The sequence below is a fragment of the Neovison vison genome, chromosome 3 (assembly GCF_020171115.1).
Source record: "Neovison vison isolate M4711 chromosome 3, ASM_NN_V1, whole genome shotgun sequence".
Taxonomy (NCBI): domain Eukaryota; kingdom Metazoa; phylum Chordata; class Mammalia; order Carnivora; family Mustelidae; genus Neogale; species Neogale vison.
Genome location: NC_058093.1, coordinates 17,651,440 through 17,662,574, shown reverse-complemented (window position 1 = coordinate 17,662,574; position 11,135 = coordinate 17,651,440). Strand labels below are relative to the sequence as shown.

General features: G+C 43.4%; 1 protein-coding gene across 4 annotated transcripts in view; it reads left to right on the top strand.

Annotated features, from left to right (window-relative positions):
* Window positions 1-11,135, top strand: part of INO80D (INO80 complex subunit D) — a 61,107-nt gene that overhangs the window by 559 nt on the left and 49,413 nt on the right. Inside the window, exon 1 of one of the 4 annotated variants that reach the window (XM_044241403.1) lies at window positions 36-117. The exons of 2 other annotated variants lie outside the window; for them this stretch is intronic. The gene's annotated coding sequence lies outside the window, so the exon portion shown is untranslated. Of the gene's footprint in view, window positions 1-35; window positions 118-354; window positions 380-11,135 lie in introns of those variants that run through there. One more of the 4 variants, XM_044241404.1, reaches the window with a different exon arrangement.

The window sequence follows — 11,135 nt, the reverse complement described above, 5'->3', positions numbered from 1 at the left end:
GGGGCGGCAGGCCCCGGTTGCCGGGACGGGGGCGTCAGGGCCTAGGAGTGGGGAATGGGCACCCTTCCGCCCCCTTGCCCTGGTCTCTCGCAGACGCCCCCCTCCCCCTCGATTCCGGTAATAGTTGAATTTATTTATCCCTCTACGCGCTCCGGGCGGCCAGGCCGGGGCGGGGCGGGCGGCCTGGCGGGCGTGGGGTGGGGTGGAGGGGCGGTGAGGAGTCAGGTGCAGCCGCGGCCCGGAAAGTTTCCTTTTAGGCCCGAATTGGGGGTTGCCCTCCTTTCGGGGAGCCCTGGTCCTAGCGCCCGCGACCCCCGAGGGCGTGGGGGGAGAGCACTCGGCTATTTTGCAACTCTTTGCCAGTTCCTGTCCATTGAAGGTACTCCGCCCCTGTACCCCTCGCCCGCGCCCCACCCCACTCCCCGGCGAGCCCTTCCTGGGCTGCAAACTCCAGCCCGTTCCCCTGGAGCCCCCACGGGCTGGGGAGAGGGCCTTCTCTGCCCGTCTGGAAAAGTTTTCCAGGGATTTTTCTTAGCGTATTAGTTAGTGACTGGGCTTTTGCAGCGGGAGAGGAGGAGGTAAATTCAGGTGGTATTTCTCCTGGGTAGGCTCTCCTGATCGCCTTTTTAGCCCTTACTCCAGACACCGGGGGTGTTCATTTCCGATTAAGCGTCCCCCCTCCTTTCTTCCCGGACTCCTTTGGGTCTCATGCCCCCTTTTCTGGACGGTCCCCGCAGAGGGAAAGACTGTAGGGACCGGCGAGGAGACTGTCATTAGAGGGGGCTGGATTTCTGGAGCAGCCCCCAGACGTAGGAGTTTCCTGCCCTATTTGGTCAGTGTCTGGTAAATCAGACACACGAGCAGAACCCAAGGGGGAGACCCTGGTTGTCGGCACGCTTGGAAGCATTACAATTTAGGCGGAGGGAGAGGAGGTGGGCAGGGCAGCTCCTGAAACAAGGTCTGCAGTTTGAGGATGAGCAGTTTATCTATTCTGACAATAACTCTTTGAATTTATGTGATATTCTTATGTTTGACCCTAGAGATAGAAAATAGGGATTTTAAGAAAACTTGTTCTTGCCACAACTCGGAAGGGTCGGTGGAAGAGCCCTCAGGGAACTGAACATAGCTGACACAGTGTGGTTTTGGTAATTTTTTTTTTCTATGTTTAAACGGATTTAATTTTAGCTTTATTTTGGTGCCATGAGCTTTGAAAGTTGCAAAAAAAAAAAAAAAAAGTCAAAAACTTTAATTTCCAAATCTAGATTTCCTGGTTTTCAGGGATGGGATGTTTCCTGTGGTTACATTTAACCTCCTTTTGGTTGTTCTTTAGTATGGAAGTGGAAATGTTAATGTCCTCTGCCCCCCACTACCAGCCCCTGGTGTGGGCAAGTTTGGAGGTTATTTTTCCTCTTTCATTTTTATTTCCCCCCCCTTTCTTTTTTTAGTGGACCTATGGTATTATGTGCTGTGTATCTGCGTGTGTCCTGCCTGGTATCAGGCTGTAGTTCGCTGGCAGAGGTGTTCCACATTCTGACCACACCCCCCCCCCCCCAGAGCACTGTTACCTAGTGAAAAGCTGCCCCTTGCAGAGCAAGAGATAACCCATGACTTGGTCTGACTTCTGTCAGGCGTGGAAGTGAGACTCCTTCTGTGATTCTTACTAAGTGTGGCTTTCTTTTCCTTTTGTCTGCCTAAAATAAAACTCCTTCTGTTTCTCCACAATGATAGATACCCAGCCAGTTAGCATTTTACTTAAGGAAAGCTTGATATTTGAGGTTGTATGGATTTCATTCAAAAATGCAACTTACATTTAATGGTTGTTTAACTTTATTGATGAATTGAAATTGCGTATTGACTCAGACATTTTCATAGGCTTGTGTACCCAGAATTGCTACTTCTGTTATAGCTCGCCCTTATTTTTAGAGCATGTTGGATAGAAGAAATCATTCAGGGAGTCTCTTTTTTCCTACAACATTTTAGGATTTAAAAAGAAGATCTCTTTGCCCCATAAATTAAGATCTTTAAGGTATATTGTCGACTTTAGTTTTCTAAGCTTTCAGAAGGATCCTGTCCCAAACCTACATAATTTCCTAATCTAATCACCTTGTGGGCTACTTTACTCCTGAGGGAATGGAGGATTTGATATTTTTCTAAGTTACATTTTATTCGAAACTAATGAGACTTTCAGGACAAATACTGAATTAATTTTAAATTGCAAAGATAATGCATTTTTCACTATTGAATATTTAGTTTCAAAAGTAGATGTTTATTTTAATTTGTGAGTCTGAAATAATCACATTTTATTTCCTCTGAAAGATTGTATAAGGAAATTTGTATACTCCCACCCCAGCTATTTTCTTCAGCAAGTCATTTTAGAAAAATGAAACACTACTATTTTACAGAAATGAGATTTTAGTTTATATGGGTTTTAAAATTTCGAAGTCAGAGCACTCAAAATTAAATATGTCATTTCAAAAAAAAGTGCTGATCCATTCATTCTCACCTGAGATGTTTCCCAAGAGTTCATAGCTCTCACTATCCAGGTTTGGAACAGCAGTTATGAATAATGAGAGGTCATTTATATCTGAATACAGTTAGCAATATTGTCGGACGCGCAACACCCCGTTTCTCCCCCCACACACCTGGTGACTTGTAGACAATAGATGAATGGGTGAGACTGAATTGGAGGCCGCCAATTGTCCCCAAAGCAGATACTCCGCAGTTTATACAGTGGAGTCACATTTAAGTCCCTGTAACTTATGCTAATGCCATTCTGCTTTGCAAAACAAACAGCAGTGGAATCTCCTTCCCACTCCCCTCAGGTAAGGGTCTGTCCCAGAGTCCTCACTGTCTTGGCTGATTTTCCCCAGAATGCTTCTGGCTCTTTTGAGACACTTGGGGGGTTAACTAAAGCTTAAAGTTAAAACCTTAGGCCTCTCTATCTTTTCCCACCTTCACTCAATACGCCAGGTTTCCTGGTTCTGATTCTTTCCCAGAATGTGCTTTGTTTTTTTTTCAAGATTTTATTTATTTATTTGGCAGAGAGAGATCACTGTAGACAGAGAGGCGGGCAGAGAGAGAGAGAGGAGGAAGCAGGCTCCCTGCTGAGCAGAGAGCCCGATGCGGGACTCCATCCCAGGACCCTGAGATCATGACCTGAGCCGAAGGCAGCGGCTTAACTCACTGAGCCACCCAGGCGCCCCGAATGTACTTTGTTTTTAAACAGCTTCTCAGTTAAATTTTATTTGTAGGGTGGTATCCTGCAGTCAGATGCGTGGTGACTGGGCTTTGGGTTCTGATCCCAGCTCTTCAAGGGGTGGGTTACTTAATCATTGGTTTCTTTATCTGTAAGATGGAAATACAACTTTTGTGATGCAAGAATTAGATGAGATAGCCCATGTGCAGCTTGGCTCTTAGTAGGTCCTGGTTAACGATTCCCCTAATCCACCTTACCCTTTTTAAATTAAAACCATTTTATTTATTTATAAAAAGAATTTACTTTTTTTTTTAGATTTTATTTATTTATTTGACAGACAGAGATCACAAGTAGGCAGGGAGGCAGGCAGAGAAAGAGAGAGAGGAGAAAACAGGCTCCCCGCTAAGCAGAAAGCCCGATGCGGGGCTCAATCCCAGGACCCTGGGACCATGACCTGAGACAAAGTCAGAGGCTTTAACCCACTGAGCCACCAAGGTGCTCCTAATTAAAACCATTTAAATACCATCTCTCTTATTGGCTTGTTTGCTTTTTTTCTGACTTAAAGTTATACTGGCTTTTATTCATCCCGCTCAGACCTGTTTTTCACATTCAGGAGGTAACTCACCACTGTTAACATATTTTGTTGCGTGATTGTGTGTACATGCAACATAATCTTAGGATCTCCCATTTAACAGTGTTGTGTAGTTTTCTGTTGACTAAGCGCTTTTGCCGGCCTTGTAGCTCCTGTGATGGGACAAATTGCTTAATTTCACTAAGTCTCAGTTTCTCCATCTGTGAAAAGGGGTGATAGTAATACCTTTTCCATGGGTTACTGTGGCCATTGAATGATTGGAATCGCACAGTTTCTAGAATGGTGCCTGGTGCATGACTTTTATATAATATTTTCCTCCAAAGATTTTTACTATTCTGGGTGTGAGATTTTTTTTTTCAATGTAAGTTCTTGGTTCCACAGATATTACTAATACTAGTAAGTATTTGAGTGCAGATAGAATAGTGTAATTACCTTCATGGGGCAAATAACTGTTTTTGTGCCAGTAAAAAAGTTGGCAGTGTATTCCTAGAAGTCTCAGCAGCTCATGGTGGTCTAGCTGTTGAATTCTGTGAGTTGGCAGATATAAGTGCAGATTGGTAAGTGCGGTGGGGAGGAAAGGTGGGTTTACTTGTAGTCAGTTGCTCCTTTGACACTTGGAGTTCTAGGCCTGCTAGGGTGTAAGCCGCATAGCTTTGAGGAAGCCCTAGTCCGTGACTTTGGCCGGCCTACCCGGGGAGGGTGAGATGTTTACCTGAGGCATGATGGGAGTTGCCAGAACCAGGGCTGTTCCATTCACTTGCCAGATCAGTTTCCTCCTGGTCACTGTGGCCTTGTTATACAAAGACACTGTTCTCTGCCCTTGAGGAGTTTTTAGTCTAGTGGGGGGGGGGAAGGCTGACATTCATCATTGAATGGTAAGGGATAGATTAGCCTGGAGGGAGAAAACCTATTTATTCTGGCCTAGGGGTAAGCCTTAAAGAGGAGAAGGACTTTCCAGGATTTCTAGACTTTAATAAGGGTTTCTGCCCTAAGCGAATGGGAGGAGTTAGAAAGGCATTCCAAGAGGTGGGACCTGCTCCTATGAATAAATGCCTGAGGACAAAAGAGTATTCTGTGTTGCAAATTGTAGGAGTAGTAGGAACAGGAATAAATAGTGGGAGGGGAGAGGTCTGCCAGGCCTGCGGCCTAAGAAGTGTTGGTGGGCTCTGGTGGTCTCGGGAGTTTGGATTCCTTTTATGTTCCTACGCGGACCCTGAAGGCCTTTGGTCAAGTAAATTATTGCGTTTTAGAGGATCCAAGTTGTACAGAGTGGAAGGAACAGGCCAGTGAGGCAGCTGCTGAGGAGAGATGGAAGGTTTGAACTGAGGCCATGGCATTGACAGTGGAGATGGAGAGAAGTCAGTGGAGAGGCTGCTCACTGAGGTAAAGCGGTCTGCATAGGTTGGCCAGACGTAGCTTGTTGGGGGGGGGGGGGGATCACCCTACCCTCACAGGGCTGACAGCTGCAGCCATAGAAGCAGAAACATTTGGCTTAGTCTGGTTCTTAATCTTCTGGGGGAATCTGATGAACTCTGTGGATTCTTCTCCAGAAGAATGCATTTTTGCATGTTTACAGTTCTGCATGTGGCTTGGGTTCATAACCTGTAGTCTTGGGGTAGATGTAGAGTGGAAGAGCACATGAAAGGCTGTAGAAATGTTTTGCTTGATTCACTTTTTATATGTTTGTGACTATATCACTGCCATTTCATAGATGAGGAAATAGATTTACTTGGTCAAGGTCAGGCATCTTTATTTTAACAGTTTAATGGACTGCTTGCATTTTTGTGTGGAAACCTGGATTTCTACTTCTGAAAAGTGGCTAAGGTTTAGAAACCTTGGGTCTGTATTTTTTTTTTCCCCTTTTTTCTGTCTTGTTTTTTTTTTTAAAATCCGGACAACTTGCTGGAGCTGGTTTGAGTGAGCCTCCTTTAGATGAGCAAAAGTTTGCCGGTCTGTCTCTGGCCGGCCCCTGTGGCATGTTTAGGCATTTGATCTTGCAACCCTATAAACTAAGAAGAAGAAAATCTTGCGGAGCAGGGACATTTAAGGGTGGAAGTAAGAAAAAGGAAGCCACTGAGCTGCCAGAAAGGAGAGATTTTCAAGAAAGAGAAAGTGGTCAACAGTGTCAAAGCTGCAGAGAGGTTAAGTAAGATAAGGATGGAAAAGTGTATGTGAAATTTAGCAACAAAGAAACCATTCGTTTCAGATTCTTAGAAGGAAAGAACTTTGAGGACTAGAGCTATAACTTAGTTTTTCCTCTGGTCCTGCAGTACAGGGTTTCTGTACTGATGGAGAGTGACTGAGGCATGGATAGGAGTTCAGCATTTGTTGTAAAGGATAGTTTAATGGAGTTCATCAATGCTGTAACCGAATCAAGTGCTGCTCATTGGTATTTTCCATCACTATATAGATGCTCTATAAAATGTAAAAAATATACTTTTTTTCTTTTAATATTTTATTTATTTATTTGACAGAGATCACAAGTAGGCAGAGAGAGAGGAGGAAGCAGGCTCCCCACGAAGCAGAGAGCCCGATGCGGGGCTCGATCCCAGGACCCTGGGATCATGACTTGAGCTGAAGGCAGAGGCTTTAACCCACTGAGCCACCCAGGAGCCCCTAAAATATATACTTTTAACATTGGGTTCTTAATATAGATTATAGAAAAAAAATATAGATTATAGGAAACAATTCTTAGTGGTTCTGTTACTCAAGCCCCAAGGAGGTGGGAGGGCCTGACTTAATGGAGAATTACCCTGTACCATTCAGAAAAGCACTAGCCGCTGGAGAGAGCATTTTAGCCCTGCAGATTCTAGATTAAAATGATAATACCAATAAACTACTACTTACTGCTTTTAATAGTAGTTAAGATTAAGTGATTACTATGTGCTGGGTGCCATGCTAAGTACGGTTCATGAAATACCTAATTTAATTCTCCTAAACGACTCAATGAGGTACATGCTGTTATAGTTCTCTCTTTACAAAGGAGGAAACTGGAACCTAAATAATTTGCCCAAGGTCACACACTTAGTAATTAGCAGAACCAGATTGGAGCACCATCTCTGATCCCCACCAGAGCCGTAGAGTGCCCTCCCCAACTGCTGCAGAAACTGTCCTTACCTTTCTAATGAATCAATCAGCTAAGGGAACTCAACTAGTGTAAAGGCCGTATTTAATTTCAGTTCATTATGCAGACTTATTTGTACAGCGCTGTTTGAGCACAGTATTTGTCACAAAACGTATATTCAGTAAGCACTTACTTGGTTAATTTTAAAATATTTTATTTTGAACTTTAATTATGCTGAGTATTATCTATGTTTACAGGTGATAGGCAATTTTCTCCCTGATCGTTGTTTTCAGATCACATCAGTAGGCAGATTTTCATCACTTCCGAGTCTAATTTTACCACTTTTCACATTGGTATGTGGGATGTTAGTTTTTTTGTTGTTGTTGTTGTTGTGTTTTTTTTTTATATACAAATCAGCCTTTTTTTTTTTTTTTAAAGATTTTATTTATTTATTTGAGAGAGAGAGACAGTGAGAGAGAGCATGAGCGAGGAGAAGGTCAGAGAGCGAAGCAGACTCCCCATGGAGCTGGGAGCCTGATGTGGGACTCGATCCCGGGACTCCAGGATCACGCCCTGAGCTGAAGGCAGTCGTCCAACCAACTGCGCCACCCAGGCGTCCCTTTGTTGTTGTTTTTTAATGAATGTACTCAGCTATTTAGTATCTCATTATGTTTTTGAGCTCTGTGAAGTTGAATTAAGACTTGTTTCAGAAATAAGTTAGAATGGGGAGACAAGTTTTTTAAGACACGCGAGTATATGACTCGGGATAAGTAAATTTTTTTTTTAATTGTATTAAATATATTAGAAAGCTAACATTGTGGGAATTTAGGTGGTGGATGTAAAAAAATTGTAAGGTATGTTGTTGGTCTAGCTCTTAAAAGGGGGTAGAATATAAAATTACAGGTAGCAATTAGGGGAAAATGCTGTGGCAGTGAAATGAACATGCTTCTGAAACACGAGACTCAAAAGAACAGTCAGGACTTACAGAGTTTCCGCATGGATGTGGTACAGTGGCAGTCCCGAAGAGAATAATGTTCATATTTTGGTCAGATTGGTTTATGTGTTGCTGTGGGAGACTGAAAGGGCCATAGGTTGCTTTTGTTAAAAGCTTGTCTTCCATTTCTCCCTGCTAATGTCTTATTCCTCCGTTTCTGCAAAGAAGAAACTATGGAAAGGAATCATTTTATTTTCCAATTAAACTCAGCATAGAATATCAAGGAAGGCTTGTTGTTCCTATTGTTGTTGGTGGTTTTTTTTTTCCTATTGTTGTTGTTTTTTAAGATTTTATTCATTCATTTGAGAGACAGATTTTTTTTTTTTTTTAAAGATTTTATTTATTTGTCAGAGAGAGAGAGAGGGAGAGAGAGCAAGCACAGGCAGACAGAGAGGCAGGCAGAGACAGAGGGAGAAGCAGGCTCCCTGCCGAGCAAGGACCCCGATGTGGGACTCGATCCCAGGACGCTGGGATCATGACCTGAGCCGAAGGCAGCTGCTTAACCAACTGAGCCACCCAGGCATCCCGAGAGACAGATTTTTTTTTTAAGTTTCCTTTTAACTTTTTTTCTTTTAAAAAAAAATTTTTTTTTGAGAGACAGATATTTTTAATAATTTTTATTTTTTTTATAATAAACGATAGGTTGCTTTTTTTTTTTAATTTATTTGTCAGAGAGAGAGAGCACTAGCAGGCAATGTGGCAGGCAGAGGAAGAGAGAGAAGCAAGCTCCCCCTGAGCAAAGAGCCTGACGTGGGGCTTGATCCCACTGGGATTAGACAGAGAGATTGAGAGAGAGGATACAAGCAGGGGGAGAGGGAGAAGCAGGCTTCCTGCTGAGCAGGGAGCCCAGCACTGGGCTTCATCCCAGGACCCCAGGATCATGACCTTGAAGGAGCCGAAGGCAGGTGTATATCTGACTGAGCCACCCAGATGCTCCTAGGAAGGAGTTTTTAAAATCCTACACCTGTCCATTATTTCCTGCTCTTGAATTCCAGTATATGGACATGTTTGCCATGAAAATACTCATTCTGTGAGACTACTCTCAGTAATGGTTACATTTGCCTTTTGGTAATAAATAAGGGTGTGTATTCTGCTCTGCTCTGAAGTGCTTAATTGCTTGCATTCTCTTTAAGCGAGCATAGATCCACTTACGTTCCCAACAAGTTATTTCCATAGCTGAAGATCATATCTACAGTTGCTGTTAATAAATTGAGTATGGTTAGGATTTTTTTCTTCTTTGAAGTGATGCTGATTGTGTGTTAAAAAGTAGAGCTTTTAGGGGGTGCCTGGGTGGCTCAGTGGGTTTTAAAGCCTCTGCCTTCAGCTCAGGCCATGATCCCAAGGTCCTGGGATCGAGTGCCGCATCGGGCTCTCTGTTCAGCAGGGAGCTTACTTCCCCCTCTCTCTCCGCCTGCCTCTATGCCTAGTTATGATCTCTGTCGTCAAATAAATAAATAAAATCTTTAAAAAATTAAAAAAAAAAGTGGAGCTTAGGGTATATCTTTTCTTCTTCATGGATTAGACCATGTGATAGTGTTTAAATACTATTTGACTAAGATCATGTGGGCATTATATGTTTCTTCTCTTTATATCTTTGTATTTTATTTATTTACTTACTTGCTAAAAGATTTTATTTGTTTCTTTGAGAGGGTGAGAGAGAGAGCAACGAGGACAAGAGCAGGAAGAGGGAGAAGCCGCCTCCCTACTGAGCAGGAGGCCCTGTTCATTTTGGGGCTCCATCCCAGGACGCTGAGACCATGACCTGAGCCTAAGGGAGCGGCTTAACCTACTGAGCCACCCAGGTGCCCCAATATCTTTTTTTTTTTAAAGATTTTGTTTATTTATTTGAGGGGCACCATTCAGCATCTTCTGCCTTTGGCTCAGGTCATGATCCCAGGGTCCTGGGATGGAGCCCCGCATCAGGCTCCCTGCTCTCCCACTCCCCCTGCTTGTGTTCCTTCTCTCACTGTTTGTCTTTCTCTCTCCCTCTCTCTGTCAAATAAGTAGATAAAATCTTTATTAAAAGAAAAAGATTTTATTCATTTATTTGAGAGAGAGAGCACGAGCTGAGGGAGGAGCAGACGAAGAGGGAGGAACAGACTCTCCGGTAAGCAGGGCGCCCAGCATAGGGCTCGACCACTGGGATCCTGACCTGAGCTGGAGACAGACACTTAACCCACCCAGAAGCCCCTCCTCTCTTTTATGTCTTAGAACAAATGTTAAGGAGTGAAGGAGGCTCTGTGAACTTCACCTTTGGAGTTAGGGTAAAGAACTTCAGTTGTACGAGTCTACATGAACAAATGAAGGAAAAAAAGGGTTTTTTTTCCCCTGAGATATGCCTTAGTGCTTTTGTTTTAATTAAAAAGAAAAAACCCATTAACGTAAAGACCAGATGAATAGTTGTTTCCAGTTTATACATGAAGTAATTTTGATATTAAATAATACTCATTTAGTAGGAAGTTTGATTTTGAGGCAGAGGGCCATTTTCCTTCAACATTTGTTACTTTTTATGGTATACAAAGTGAGTCTGAGTACATTACAGGATTGGAAATATTAAGTATGAAGATTAAATTGAGTTTTTTTTTTTTTTTAAGAGAGTGAGAATACTAGCAGGGGTAGGGGCAGAAGGAAAAGGAGAGAGAATCTTTTGTTTTTTAAAATATTTATTTACTTGACGGAGATCACAGGCAGGCAGAGAGGCAAGAGGGGTTGGGGGTAGGGGAAGCAGGCTCCCCGCCAAGCAGAGAGCCCGTTGTGGGGCTCGATCTCAGGACCCTGAGATCAGGGCCCGAGCCAAAGGCAGAGGCTTAACCCACTGAGCTACCCAGGTACCCCAAGGAGAGAGGATCTTTTTGAAGATTATTTATTTACTTACTTACTTGACAAAAAGAGATCACTAGTAAGCAGAGAGGCAGGCAGAGAGAGATGGGGAAGCAGGCTCCCTCCTGAGCAGACAGCACGATGCGAGACTGGATCCCAGGACCCTGACTGAGATCATGACCTGAGCTGAAGGCAGAGGCTTAACCCACTGAGCTACCCAGGCCGCCGAGGAGAGAGAATCTTAAACAGGTTCCACACCCAGCACAGAGCCTGATGCAGGGCTCAGTCCTTAACAGCCCTGACTGAGATCATGACCTGAGCCAAAATCAAGGGTTGGTCACTAGACTGACAGCGCCACCCAGGAGCCCCTAAATTGAGCATTTAAAAGAGGGATTTGAAAATGAAGTGTTGATTGTTCAAAAGGAGGATGGAAAGAATGATACAGAGATAGCTTAAGATTTTTAAGTTT